Source organism: Heloderma suspectum, chromosome 3 (assembly GCF_057233095.1).
Source record: "Heloderma suspectum isolate Gila_16-S chromosome 3, 16-S_ref, whole genome shotgun sequence".
Lineage (NCBI taxonomy): Eukaryota > Metazoa > Chordata > Lepidosauria > Squamata > Helodermatidae > Heloderma > Heloderma suspectum.
Genome location: NC_139460.1, coordinates 211,412,041 through 211,427,599, shown reverse-complemented (window position 1 = coordinate 211,427,599; position 15,559 = coordinate 211,412,041). Strand labels below are relative to the sequence as shown.

General features: G+C 43.3%; 1 non-coding gene across 1 annotated transcript; it reads right to left on the bottom strand.

Moving 5' to 3' along the window:
- Nucleotides 1-3,749: 3,749 nt before the first annotated feature.
- Nucleotides 3,750-3,831, bottom strand: TRNAS-UGA (transfer RNA serine (anticodon UGA)). The gene has a single exon. It is a non-coding gene; the product is annotated as a tRNA-Ser (tRNA).
- Between the last annotated feature and the right edge of the window lie 11,728 nt (nt 3,832-15,559).

Sequence of the window (15,559 nt, the reverse complement as noted above, 5' to 3'; positions counted from 1 at the left end):
TATGCCAGGAAGTGATGGGGCCAGATGCCATGATCTTAGTTTTTTTAATGTTGAGTTTCAAACCAGCTTTTGCACTCTCCTCTTTCACCCTCAAGAAGAGGCTCTTTAGATCCTCTTCGCTTTCTGCCATTAGGGTGGTATCATCTGCATATCAGAGGTTGTTGATAATTCTCCCGGCAATCTTAATTCCGACCTGTGATTCATCCAACCCGGCATTTCTCATGATGTACTCTGCATATAAGTTAAATAAGCAGGGTGACAATATGCAGCCTTGTCGTACTCCTTTCCCAATTTTGAACCAATTGGTTGTTCCATGTCTGGTTCTTACTGTTGCTTCTTGACCCTCGTACAGGTTTCTCAGGAGACAGGTAAGGTGGTCTGGTACTCCCATCACTTGAAGAATTTGCCACAGTTTGTTGTGATCCACACAATCTAAGGCTTTAGCGTAGTCAATGAAGCAGAAATAGACGTTTTTCTGGAATTCTCTTGCTTTCTCCATGATGCAGCGAATGTTGGCGATTTGATCTCTAGTTCCTCTGCCTCTTCGAAACCCAGCTTGTACTTCCGGTAGTTCTCGGTTCGCATACTGCTGAAGCCTAGCTTGTAGGATTTTGAGCATCACCTTGCTGGCATGTGAAATGAGCGCAATTGTACGGTAGTGTGAACACTCTTTGGCGTTGCCCTTCTTTGGAATTGGAATGTAAACTGACCTTTTCCAGTCTTGTGACCACTGTTGAGTGTTCCAGATTTGTTGGCATATTGAATGCAGCACTTTAACAGCATCATCTTTTAGGATTTTAAATAGCTCGGCTGGAATACTGTCATCTCCGCTAGCTTTGTTGTTACTAATGCTTCCTAAGGCCCACTTGACTTCACTCTCTAGGATGTCCGGCTCAAGTTCAGTGACCGCACTATCATGGCTATCAGGGACATTCAGATCTTTCCTGTATAGTTCTTCTGTGTATTCTTGCCACCTCTTCTTAATCTCATCTGCTTCTGTTAGGTCCCTGCCTTTTTTGTCCTTTATCTTGGCCGTCTTTGCACAAAACGTTCCCTTGAGATCTCCAATTTTCTTGAAGAGATCTCTAGTCTTTCCCATTCTGTTGTTTTCCTCGATTTCTTTGCATTGTTCATTTAAGAAGGCCTTCTTGTCTCTCCTTGCTATTCTCTGGAACTCTGCATTCAGTTGGGTATATCTTCCCCTTTCTCCCTTGCTTTTCGCTTCCCTTCTTTCGTGAGCTACTTGTAAAGCCTCATCAGACAGCCATTTTGCTTTCTTGCATTTCTTTTTCTTTGGGATGGATTTCGTTGCTGCCTCCTGAACAATGTTACGGACCTCCGTCCATAGTTCCTCAGGCACTCTGTCTATCAGGTCTAATCCCTGAAATCTATTCCTCACCTCCACTCTATATTCATCAGGGATATGATTTAGGTCATACCTGAACGGTTTAGTGGTTTTCCCGACGTTCTTCAATTTAAGCCGAAATTTTGCAAGAAGCAGCTCATGATCTGAGCCACAGTCAGCTCCAGGTCTTGTTTTTACTGACTGTATGGAGCTTCTCCATCTTTGGCTGCAAAGGACATAATCAATCTGATTTCGATATTGACCATCTGGTGATGTCCATGTGTAGAGTCGCCTCTTGTGCTGTTGGAAAAGAGTTTTTGCTATGATCAGCATGTTCTCTTGGCAAAACTCTATTAGCTTTTGTCCTGCTTCATTTTGTACACCAAGGCCATGCCTGCCTGTTATCCTGGTGATTTCTTGACTTCCTACTTTAGCATTCCAATCCCCTATGATGAAGAGGACATCTTTTTTTGGTGTTAGTTCTAGAAGGTGTTGTAGGTCTTCATAGAACCGATCAACCTCAGCTTCTTCGGCCTCAGTGGTTGGGGCATAGACTTGAATTACTGTGATGTTGAATGGTTTGCCTTGGATTTGTACTGAGATCATTCTATCGTTTTTAAGATTGTACCCCAGTACTGCTTTTCCCACCCTTTTGTTGACTATGAGTGCTACTCCATTTCTTCTAAGGGATTCTTGCCCACAATAGTAGATATGATAGTCACCTGAATTAAATTCGCCCATGCCTGTCCATTTGAGTTCGCTGATTCCCAAGATGTCGATGTTCAATCTTGCCATCTCATGTTTGACCACCTCCAGCTTACCTTGATTCATTGATCTGACATTCCAGGTTCCTAAACAATATTGTTCTTTACAGCATCGGATTTTCTTTTCACCACCAGACACATCCACAGCTGAGTGTCCTTTTGGCTTTGGCCCAGCCGCTTCACTCTTTCTGGCGCTACTTGGAAATACCCTCTGCTCTTCCCCAGTAGCATATTGGACACCTTCCGACCTGAGGGGCTCATCTTCCGGCGTCATCTCTTTTAGCCTTGTGATACGTTCCATGGGGTTTTCTTGGCAAGAATACTGGAGTGGGTTGCCATTTCCTTCTCCAGTGGACCACATTTTGTCAGAACTCTCTGCCATGACCTGTCCGTCTTGGGTGGCCCTGCACGGCATAGCTTATGGCTTCACTGAGTTACGCAAGCCCCTTCGCCACAACAAGGCAGTGATCCATGAAGGGGACGCTCTATAAATACAGACCTAATTATTCAAACAATCAGCGGCTCAGGGCACGGGTTCGATCCCCATCACCACCACGGGCACCCTCTATCCACAATTGCAATTTGGAGGTCTGAAAATGACTAATGCGTATACCGCTTCCGAGTTACACGTTGCTCTATGTATCTCTGAAGATGTGCATTCAAGCCGGTGGAGGCTGGTGGCTCTGATTTCGGTGGGGTTGTGAATCCATTCTGGGTTTCAGTTAGAACAAACCAGAACTCTAGAGGAGCTATCCAAGGTGCGGAACCTATTTTAGGGACAGGGTTCAGCACCTTGGATAGCTCCTCTAGAGTTCTGGGTGGTTCTGGCTGAAACCCAGCATGGATTCACAGCCCCAGCCAAATCAGAGCCACCAGCCTCCACTGATTCAAGCTCTAGAGCTGCCTTCCCCAACCTGGTGCTCTCCAGATGTTTTTGGACTTCCACTCCCATCAGCCCCAGCCGGTATGGCCAATGGTCTGGAACGCTGGGAGTTGTGGGCCAAAACTTCTGGAGAGCACCAGAAGGCTGGGGAAGGCTGCGCTGGAGGATGTGAGAAAAAAGTCACTATTTCCCTGAAGGGTGGAAGGAATAATTACAGCTCACTGTCCATTTTCTTTATATATCCGAGGTATCTTTCTGTTTCTCTGGATGAACAATTCTGAGTTGACTGCACACGTGGAAGCAGGGTGTGTATACGCAAAAAGCAGGGGCATATCACATGTATGCTCAGACTAATGAATAGAATAACAAATGAAATTTGCGCAGCGGTTTAAGAGTTAAACCTGCTGGTTGCTTTCATGCAAAGAACTGGCGCTAAGATTCTGCTTACGCACCGTGGCAACTGTTGCATCAAGACGATAAAAAAGAGCTGTGCCATTCTGCTCAAACTGATTTACAGTGTTATTTGAAGCATTATATCATGTTGCATTAGGATTTATTTTATTTTTGTAAATAAATGAAAGACTGCATGGCAGCACACGCTCACACCACACATGTGGGCAGAAACGAGGCAACGTTAAATTTGGTATGACAGACATTTCACTCAGTTCACAGTTTTGTTAGCATCACCTATAGCGCCGTACATTCGGCTTTCCAGATTGGGCTTGTATTGAAAAGAAAAGTGTGACCCTCACACTTCCGCAGCGAGCAGGGTTCGAACCTGCGCGGGGAGACCCCATTGGATTTCAAGTCCAACGCCTTAACCACTCGGCCATCGCTGCTCCACAGACTCCGTAGGCAAACAGAAGTATTTAGCAGAACAGGAAGTGGCGTATGCCATTACCTTAGCCCGCCCGTCATAGCTGGAACACCCAATTAGAAAAAAGTGTGTCTCCGCCTCTCCAATCGAAACCGGGAAAAGGCGGGCTTTTACGGAAGCTGCTCTGTTCCTTAGACGACAGCACCGCGCGGCAACGGGAAGGCTCGGGCGGCGCTATATAAACAAGCGCGCGACCGCTGTCATTCCGCGTCTGCTCGCCTTAGAGAGGCGTTCGGGGCTTCGCAAGTCTTCCTCGTGCAAACGTTCATTCCCCTTCGCCGCTCATTTTCGTCCTTTCCCTTGCCAGTCCTCTCGCCCACCCACCTCACCACGCATAATTTCCCTCCTATTTACACAAAGGTTGCCACCGTAGAAGGGAAAGCCGCTGAGGCCGGAGGGGTGCCTGTGGGGAGCGGCCGCACCGACCAGGAGGCGCCAGTTTCTCCACCCAGCAGCTCCACAGCAGGGTGACTTTCCCCCTCAGACGTCCTGGGCTTCCATCGCTATCCCGGAACAAAAACGACGAGGCTTCTTGCGGCACCTTAAAGCCCAACGCATTTCTTACGCCATAAATTCTCGTGGACTAAGGGCCCGCTTCCTCACATGCATGAAGTGTTATCCTGAGCTGCAGGGATATATACAGATGGGGAGGGCGAGATGAACAGCGGCGCCAGGAGCATGAAATGTAGGAAGTGCGGACAGCGACAATTACATTGTTAATAATGTTAATTGCTAATAATGTAATTGTTCTCTATACTTTCTGCATTTCATTCCCCAATGACTTCACTGTGTGCTCCCCCGCAAATGTGTATATACCTGCAGCTCAAGATAATACTTCATTGCATATCTGATGGGGTGGACCGTACTTCAGGCAAGTTCATGCCGTAATACATTCCGCTGGACTTTAAGGTGTCACAAGACTCTGTTGTTTTGCTACAACAGACTAACAGAGCTACCCCTCTGCTCATCATCCCTGCTCAGTTACCCTCTCAAATGCCCTCTTTCATCATCAGCCCTTCTAAGCTCTATTTAAGGTCCCCTTACCCCAGGCATACTCCAGCTATGCTATTCCTCTCATTCATTTTTATTTATTTATTTATTTATTTATTTCATTTATACCCTGCCTTTTTTCCTCTTGCAAGGAACCCAAGGCGGCTGACATTATCCTCCTCCTCTCCATTTTATCCTCACAACAACAACCCTGTGAGGTGGGTTGGGCTGACAGTGTGTGACTGGCCCAAAGTCACCCAGTGAACTTCCATGGCCGAGTGGGGACTAGAACCCGGATCTCCCAGCTCCTAGTCCAACACTCTTGGTAGCGGTCGCTCTTCACAACTTGCCCCGACAACTTACATTCCCTAACAGATCTCCCCAGGGCTGGGAGGTCCTTGGCAATTGGCAAAGTACCTTCCAGTGAGCTCCATCCTAGGTTGGTGGGCCCTGGTCATTGGCTTAACTGGTGGCAGTAGTGGGTGGCCACAAACCACCATTTTATATTTCCCACAATACCCTGGAAGTATGCTGCATTGGGAAGTTTAAAATGGTGGTTCATGGATTCAGCTGCCCTGCATTGGAGTCCCGGAGCTGGTACAGGTGTCTGTGGACCCTGCTGTGGTGGTGAGGCCCCATCAACTGCCCAAGGGTGCTGGGTGTTAATGCTTATAAAAATCTACACAATTGCTTCTTCACCAACCATTTCTTCTGCCACACGTAATCGTCCCACTCATAGACTGCCCATTTGACCTAGGAAAATCTATGCTTTAAATAGCTGCATAGAAAAAATAATTTCCCCAGGACATATGAAGCAATTTTATATTGAGGCAGACCAGTGGTCCATCTAGCCAAGTACTGCCCACTCCAACTATCAATTTGTCTAAGTTCCTAAGCTACAGGTCTTTCCCAGCCCTGCTATCTGATTTTTTTTTTTTAAGCTGGAGATGGAAGGGACTGAACTTGGGGTCTGTTACATGCAAAGCATAGGCTCTACTATTGAGTTATGGGTCCTCCACATAGATATGGGCATACTCTGGGCAAAATCCAACGTAAGTTCTACTTAGAGTAAAAATATTGAAATTAACGGGACTTAAGTTAGTCAGGACTAACTTAATTCCTGTTAATTTCAATATCTTGACATAGGACTTATGTTGGATTTTGCCCTCTGTTAATGCAGAATGATGATAACAGAAGCCAACACTACTTTGTTTTCTTCTGTCCTATGCACCTCTATATGCTAAATGCATTTCCCCTTCCTCCTCAAACTCCCTTCAGCCTCCTGTACAAAGCATCTCCATTTATTTGCTTCACACCCTTCTCCATTCAGAGGTACTATCAACCAGTTTCCGCATGATCACATCCCTCCCAGATACAACTCCCAGAATCCCCCAGCCAGCATGGCCATTGTTAGTCTGGCACATCTGGATGGCACCAGGTTGGGGAAAGCTGCGCTATACAGTTCTCTGTCCATTCATTATGTTGTGACCCTCAAACAGGGCTGCAGAGTGGAACTCACCAAATCAACACAGTCTATCTTACATGTATGGTGGCTTATGGGGACAAATTCACCTGAGAAAATTGTATTTACTTTGAAGTGAACATTTTAAGAACCAACTGCTTCTGAGGTTAATGCAGTACTTTCCACTGTCTGAAAGTAGTTTCTTTGAAGAATAGGGACTATGTTGTTTAATATCTGAGAGGCCAAGGAATTATTCCTAATAAAAAGTCCCATGTTTTAGAGGCAAACTATCATTCAAACTCTGAGAACTTTGTCTGGAAAATACTTGCGTGCCTGACTCTCACAATTACACTACTGTCATAAAGCAAAGACAATTTATTTACTGCCTGTGAAGACTTTTTATTGGAAAAACAATGTATTTGTATAGATTCCCTGCCACTGACGTCAGAACTTAAGAGGATTCTACTTTGAACATTTGAGGAAGAAAATAAATTGTTTTTCCTTTCTTTCTAGTTACATATTTACTTGTTCATTAACCATTCTGCTATTCCATGCCAGATTTCCACTTACTAAATAGCAACATAATACTAGCATTTTTTGTGTCGGACCAATAGTCCATTAAATCCAGATTTCTGTCTCTGACAGTTCAGGGGAAATGCACGAAAGGTAGACTGATTATAAAGAAAATCCAGAGAAACAGCAATGTTAAAATGTAGCAACAAAAAGGAGTTGTGGCACCTTAGAAACTGACTGTTTTTATGGCAAGAGATATCCTAGTCAATTGTCTATGTCAGCCTTCCCCAACCTGGTGTACTACCCCAACCTGGTGTACTTTTCCAAATAAGCATGCCCAATAAGCAAAAACAGCTATGAAGATAGAAAGCCAGCAGGGATATTGGAGCTATCCAATGTATTGCACAGATTGCCAAATGTATGACTATCTGCCAGCTGGGCAGATGTTATGGGTGTGTGGTCAGTAGAAAAAATTCCTGGTTCTCAGGGAACAGGGTTGTTCCCTTGGGGCCGAGGTAGCTGACAAGGGGAAACTGAGATGGGCAGAGAGGTTTCTGGATGAGGCCTTCCTGCACAGGATAGCAGTGTGCCATTTCCAAGGTGACAGCTTCTCTCCTGACAGCTTCTCTCCTGACACAGTTAAGTTATGAAAGATTCTGTGGGGCCTTCTGACAGCCCTGGCTTCAATGCCTTATTGCTAAACTCACACAGGTGCTTAACTCACCTGTCTACTTAACTGTTTACCTTGACACTTAGTCAGCTAGGGCTCCCCTCTTGCTCATAGAGCTGGGCTCCTCATAAATTTGTCTTAGTTTTATACCTCTTTTTAGCCCCTCCCAGTTTCTGCTTCTCTTCACACAACTGCTTAACTCTCCTGTCTGCCTAATTCCTTACCTCAACATTTTGTTATTTTGGTGGAGATGCTTCTTCTGGTTGTGCTCCCCTGATGCTTGCACATCAGGGAATTCTTCTCTGGCTCAGACTTTAATCCAAATCAGAGAAAAATGTTGGGATTTGTAAAGCTTGTTTCTCCTTTGAGGTGGACTTTTACAAGTCCCTAAAGTTAATTTCCAAGTCTGGGCTGAGAGAACTTTGCTGACATTTCATTTATTTATTTATTGCATTTATACCCCGCCTTTCTCCCTCTTGCAAGGAACTCAAGGGGGCTTACATTATCCTCCTCCTCACCATTGTATCCTCACAACAACAACCCTGTGAGGTAGGTTGGGCTGAGAGTCTGTGACTGGCCCAAAGTCACCCAGTAAGCTTCCATGGCCAAGTGGGGACTAGAACCCGGATCTCCGGGCTCCCAGTCCGTCACTCTCACCACTACACTACACTGGCTCCAAGTGTACACTACACTACATTTACTAACAACTTTACAGAATTGTGTAGCAGGTAGAGTCAGGGCAGCTTCCCTACTTTGAGAATGGGTGTGTGGATGGTGGGCAAAGAATCAAAATTCTCCACCCTGCTATCAAAGTTTATGCATCTTTAGCTACTTCTAAAATAAATAACACAACCTTAATACATCTTACAATTCAATATAGTAAATACTGTAAGAAAGCTTAAGCTCCTTGTTGATCCTATAAATATCTACAAATTATTGTCTGCTAGGATTAGAATGCTTACAAACACAACATCAGGGAAAAATAGTCCCATCAACATTTAACATTGTGCTATTTTTAGAGATGTACTGAAGTAAGGGATTGATAGAAACTAATTACAATTAAAGGAGCAATCCTATGCATATTTAGACAGAAAAAAAGCCCTACAACTCCCAGCATTCCCCAGCCAGCATGTGAGGTATAAATACATTTTAGATGAATAGCTGGGTAGTGGAACAAATTATTAAGGGAGGCTTTGAACTTTCTAGGAATGCTGGGTAAATGCCGTGGATTGCCTCCTCTGTGTCTGTAGACAGAGCAACAAGCACAGAAGGGGAGATCTGATCATGGAGCTTACATCCTGCCCACCCCGCCCGCCGGAAAAGTTGGAGAAAAGGGTGTGTGCTGATGGATGAAGAGGGGAGGGAAGAGGAGAGGCCAGCATATACAGAATCCTATAGCCTCTTCAGTCCTCACCCTGTCCACTGAAAGGTAAATCAGCTAGGTGGGCTCAGAGGCTCATCTAGCTGCTTGCTTTTTGCAATTTAAATAGAGGAACAGAGGTGAAATTGCCTACTTCCTACTCCCACTCTGCCTGGTTCTTGCCAGCAGGGTATAGGATAGATGGAGGTCTCTGAACTCAGAGCCCTCTGTCTGTCAACAGCATAACTTATAGGATGGTGCTCTAAGGTGCTCTTGTTCCAGTAGTGCTTGAAGATGGATAGAAGTTCTGTTATTTAAAACAAACAAAAAAATCACCCTGTAGCATACAGATGAACTAATATGGTACTAGAGCGCCCTCAGGTGTTCCTTGTGCAAGTTGCAGACAAATTACTGCAAAGAACATCTCCATGATGGATGTGAGTGGCCGTGGCAGAAAGTACAGCATTAAGCTATTGGGGCAGTTTGCACAATCAAACAGCCCCGTGTGGCTTATTTAAGCCATGGTGGGCTGTGGTGTGTGCAGGTGGCCATTCTGAATAGTCAAGCCATGGCTGTGGCTTGTGGTGTTGTCCAAACCTGGGGACTGTGGTTTTTGCAAGGGTTAAACAACCCTTGCATAAACGAACAACACACCATGGGTTATGCGAGGACTGTTTAACTCTTGCATAATCCATGGTCCCTGGGTTTGGATATAATAAGCCGTGGCTGTGGTTTGAATATTCAAAAACTGCTGGCATGCACCGTGGCTCACTGTGGCTTAAACAAGCCACAGTGAGCAGCGGTAATCATGCAAACTGGATCATTGAGTACAGCATTAAGGATCTATATGGGAAAGGGAAACATTATTTCATTTGATTACTTGTACAGGCAGAACAAGGAAGGAACAGACTTTTATAAGAAGAGAGGTAGAAATACATTTCAGATGAATAGCTGGGTAGTTCAACAAATTACTAAGGAAGTCTTTGAACTTTCTAGGACTGCTAGATAAATGTAGCATTAGCCCAGATGCCCAGGCTGATAAGGATACAGCAGGTAGACATCTGCTACTTGTGGTCCTTCTTTTAAATGCACTCCTTTTGTTCTTCACTCTTGATTATGCTATTTTGTAAGGGGAAGGTACAGTCAGGGCCAGAAATATTGGAACAAGGACAACTGTTTTGGCAGTTGGCCTCTGTATACTACCACATTGAAGTTGAAAGGAAACACACCCAGATGGGAGCGAAGTCAGGACTTTCAGCTGTAATTCAAGGGGTTTGACAGAAGGGGGGCACTAACCATTCAGGAAGTACAGCCAGTGGCATACACACACCCATCGTTGGTGGCTCACAAGCAATGGAACAAACCAACATCATTTCAAACTTAAGGATCGCCTTTAATACCTGGATGAAAATCCTTTGCAGTCAATGACTGCCTGAAGTCTGGAACCCATGGACAGGACCAAATGCTGAGTTTCCTCCCTGGAGATGCTTTGCCAGGCCTTTACTGCAGCTGCCTTCAGCTGCTGCTTGTTTGTGGGTTTTTCTGCCTTCAGTCTTGTCTTCAGTAAGTGAAAAGCATGCTCTATTGGGTTGAGATCAGATGACTGACTTGGCCATTGAAGAACATCCCACTTCTTTGCCTTCAGAAACTCTTGGGTAGCTTTTGCTGTATGTTTTGGGTCATTATCTATCTGCAATATGAAGCGGCGTCCTATCAGTTTGGCAGCATTTGGCTGAATCTGAGCTTCTGGTAAAGAGGTTGGCAACACTACACTGAATTTTTAATTTTTAAAAACAGACAAGTTAATTTTCATCATCTCTGAAGCTGGAATCTTTTATAATTTAATGTCAAAGCAAGAAAATGTCAGCTACATCAAATGTTGAGTCACATCGCAACAGAAGAATGAAAAGGTGCCCTAAGGCATGAATGAACCAAAGAGAAACTGCATACTGTAGCAGGGAGTCCTATTTGTGTTTTTCATGCTTTGCCTTGCATTATATTGATGAAAAAGTTCATGATTAAAATTTGCAAATGCCACCATATATTTGAATAAACACTGCACTGGTATGCTAATATGCCCACAGTCATGCCAATGAATCATTTAGCATCAGAAGTCTAGGTGTCCAAAACATAATACCTACCAAACGTGAGAAATCTTAACATATGATGCAGGTTTTCCTATAGAGGCGCAAACAGTTGTAGGTGGAGGGAGACATAAGTTTTACCCTGAACATACCCAAGTCCAATTCTTGTATTTGTCTTGACTGGGGCAAACATCAGAGCATGGCCCTCCCTTTTCCCACCTCAGACCACTATTGTAATCAGGGTTGACAACCTTTTTCTGGCAGGCCTTCTGTGTCTTTAACAGCTGCATGACAATCACAACAGGTGAAACTTTCATCACTAAATCTCATTTGCAGGTGGGGAAATCCTTCACCTGCTGAATTTCTCATAGCTTTTAAAGGTACAGGAATCCTGACAGAACACTATTTGGCAACTCCAGTTCCATCAGTGGCCTAGTTTAGATATATATATATATATATATATATATATATATATATATATATCTCAGCTAACTAAATCAAGATATGTATGAGCATTGTGCCTGTGTTTCACCATTGTGTTACCCTTCCATGCTCAATGTGCCACAATTCAAGCCTTTCTGGGTTAATTAGCCATAGTGGTTATCAGAATCAAAACAAACCAGAATCTTATTCTTAAATCAACTTCAAACTGTGGTTTAAGATCCTGGTTTGTACCAATCCAGATAGACACAGTTTCCTGGTTTGGATGTGATTGGGAAACAGGTTATTATACCCAGAAAGTGTTGAATTTTAGTGCACTGGGAAGGGAGGAAGGGGCTAAATGGGGATGGAATGCATGGGCGCAAGGCTCATGCATATCTCTATGTAATAAGCATATCTATCTATCTATCTATCTATCTATCTATCTATCTATCTATCTATCTATCTATCTGTCACCAGTGTAAGACTGGTAACTTGGTTGCCTCACTGTTTAAATTGATTGGTGGTCCATGGAGCAACATCCTATATCTTCACAGTGGTTTTTCCCCCCTCTTCTTTTTCTTGAAGATATAATTGCATACCATGCTTTCTTTTTCTCACCCTTATTTTATTAGAATATCTAATTAAAAATTAAAATTGGTTAATTTGTAATGCCAATTGCTAAGCCAAGCTGACTTGAACATTCTCAATTCAATTCCTTTTCACAGTTCTTAGTTAGATCAGAATCTACATTATATGCTTTTCAAGTCTTGTTCACTAAACTCTTTTGTGTATGCCAGATTGCATATTTAGCTTGATCTACATTTCAGTGAGCTTGTGGTGATAGAGTCTTCTGGTTGCTTCACAATGTACCTAGATTCAGTGCTCAGAGAGCAGGGAGAAGGAAGGGTGATTTTTAGGACCAACTGGGATTCCACCTCTTCCCAGGACCATTCATACCTCTCAAAAGTGAGATAGAGAATATCAGTGACTCTCGGGGTGGGTGAGGGAACACTTTTGAGTGTAGGGTGGACTTTTTGATGAGGTGGCTAATGATTATTTATATACTTACTTTAAACCTTTTTTTTAAAAAAAGAAAAAGCTAACGTTCCTTTCCAAGTGGCAGTTGGGCTCATGAGAACAGCTAAGCCACTGCTTGGAGTAGCAGCATATTTAGTTAATTAAAAAAAACTCCCTCAGCCCCCTCTTCAAAACGTAAATCCACCTGCCTGAACGTGCTGCAACATTTGCCTCCCTGAAAATTAATACAATTTTTGCAAAGGGTTTTTGCTCCCTGCAGCAAGTGCTGGCTTGTATACTTCTACCTAGCCCAATTCTGATTCATAGAATCATAGAATAGTAGGGTTGGAAGGGGCCTATAAGACCGTCAAGTCCAGTCCCCTGCTCAATGCAGGAATCTAAGTCAAAGCATCTCTGACAGATGGCTGTCCAGCTTCATCTTGAATGCCTCCAGTGTGGGAGAGCCCACTACCTCCCTAGGGAATTGGTTCCATTCAAATTAGGTTAGTTTAACTTGTGGTCTATTACCATCTTTATAACCATGTAAACTACTTACTAATAAGCTTGAATTAGTAAATTCACACTGAAAGCATTACAGCCAGTTATCAATGATTTACCCTTAAAAAATAGTTATTATAATTGAAGTTTTAAAAATTGTTCATCCCTTCCACACAAATGCAGAATCTGTACACACTGCATTGCTTTAAGTGGAAATTATTATAATAATTTAAATAGAATTACAACTCATCTCATCATCTGGTGGAAGACTGCAACTAGATGACATGTGTGTTTTGGTCAGTTTGCTGTTTAATCTCAAGGCCCAGCTCTTCCTTTGGATGGTTCTTTATCTTTAAACCAGACTTGGACTGGCCAACCCTTCAATGAGAGGACATATTCAAAACAGAGGACAGTCCTCTGGTAGCCTTCTGGTAGAGGACACATGGCCACCCTAGTTGGATGAAGGCAAGGAAGTGTGGGTTGAGTGGGAAGACAAAAGGAGGAAACATTGCTTCATTTTTGCCCCACCTTTCTTCTCTCCCTCTCCATTTTTTTCAGTCTATATTTGTATACCCATTCCCTTTTATCCATACTTTAATTGCTTAGCGTAGCACAGCATTGTATAATAGTAGGGCTTCTCCACATTAATGGAAAATCCAGCCGCTTTACTGGGGCTTTCTGCTCCTGGATTCTTTGCAGGATTATGATCAGCTTCGTTAGCTGATGGGCGACCACGTGGTTTGAATTGAAATCTTCCATTTTGGCACTTTTCTTATGTTTTCCTTTAGACAGCACCATCTAGTGGCAGAAACATAGTGCTATAGCTGCATTACATGCTACCGATTCTTTAAAGATCAGATTTTGTCTGATGTTTTTTACAGCAGGATAAACCTGCAAAAATGCAGGAGTGGTCCTGGATGTTGAGGACGTTGCATAATCGACCCACAGACTTCCGTGTGTGGCCAATCATGAGTGTGCAAAAAATTTGGTGGTATTGTTGTAGAACCCAGAGTCAGAGAGACCACGGAGTGAAGGAAAAAGAGATTCTTTATTTAACGCGCGGGCTTAAGGCTGGAATCATTTCCAAAGAGCCAGAAGCCCCGAAATACATCAGCACATTGGTTTTACAGACATTGTGACACATATGAAACGGCTCTTCCTCCCCCTCCCGCGTGGGGTTGCAGTCCTCAACATTTCTTCTCTTAGCACCATTGTTTATAATACAAGAACTGGATTATAGGGTAGCCATGATAAGGAGAGAACAGAAGAGAACAGCAGAGAACAAGATATACAATTGTATGACCTTTGACAAGATAAGGAATTCCTGTGTCTCGTCAGCTTACAACAATATATTCGAGGGAGAAAGAGCTCAGCAAGAACATGAAGCATGAGACTGCATGAGGCTACTTAGTCTGACCCCCAATATGGCTGCTACATTCCCCCCTTAAATGCATAATTTCATTACAATTATAGCATTTTTGATAACCATACAAAGCTTTTTGTGACATACATATTACTTAGCCTCTTGTTGGGCTATTAGAGCGTAGAGGGCAGCAGTTTTACTAGCTGAGACATAAAACAGATTGGTTAAACAGCGCATAAGACAAGGAATGCAGAGACATAACAGAACTTTGATGAACAACACTGGTAGAATTAGGATGAACAATGCTTCAAGCCAGCTAAGATCTGGAAGCCAAGGGGTTAACTAATTGAGCTAATTGTTTTGTCTTATTGTTTTGTTAGCTACTATATTGTGCAGCTTGTTGATCTGTTCATCTACAGCATTGCCATTATCAGTTAAGTTAAAACAACAGAGCTTTTGGTGTGTCTCACAACTTAAATGATGAAGAAGGAAGAGGTAATCTATACCAGCTCTATTTTCTAGAACTGCACCTCTTAGATCACGCAACTCTTTATTTAACAATGACAATGCTCGGGAGGTGGCATTTATGCTTTTGGCTAAGCTGCAAGCTAACCGGTTGATCTCCAGACTATTAGCCAAGGCTAAACCTGGAACCCCAACCAGTGACATTGTTAAGGCCAATTTTTCTGAGTCAGAATATAACTGCACATGACTATTACAATTTTTAGTTAGTTGGAGTGCTCGAGGCTGCCGTCGACGGATTTTCTCGGGCCACAGGGGAAGAATTGGCACCAGTTCAATTGGCGGCTGAGGCAACATGGGTGGTTATTAGACAAGTTGGCAGGAATGAATGACCAAGTGCGGGAACTACATGTCTAAAACCATCCATGAGGCAAAAGTATGTGGGCATCATTAAAAGATATGTTTTGAATTTTATTACAGTGGAAGGGGGCCAGGGATAGCTTTGTATTTTCTGGAAAATTTTTAACAATTAAGCATTCGTGCACACGTAGCATTTGTTTCAGCAACAATGGGGGTGCGTAGAGTGAACTCTGTAGGGGGTAGGATCTTTGCAACTACGCCCCAATTAGCATTTTGGGAATAAGTTAAACTTACACCATAAACTCTTAACATGGTATCTTTTTGAATTTTCCCAGGATGTCTACAGACAGGTAATAGGCAAGAGCTAATAAGCCTGTTTGCAGGTATACCTCTTGGCAAACAAAAATGTTTTACTCTTGTGATGTTAGCCAGGTGAAGCCAGTAATTATCAGCAAATCACTGGGACAAACTTTTCCTTTCAGGGGCTG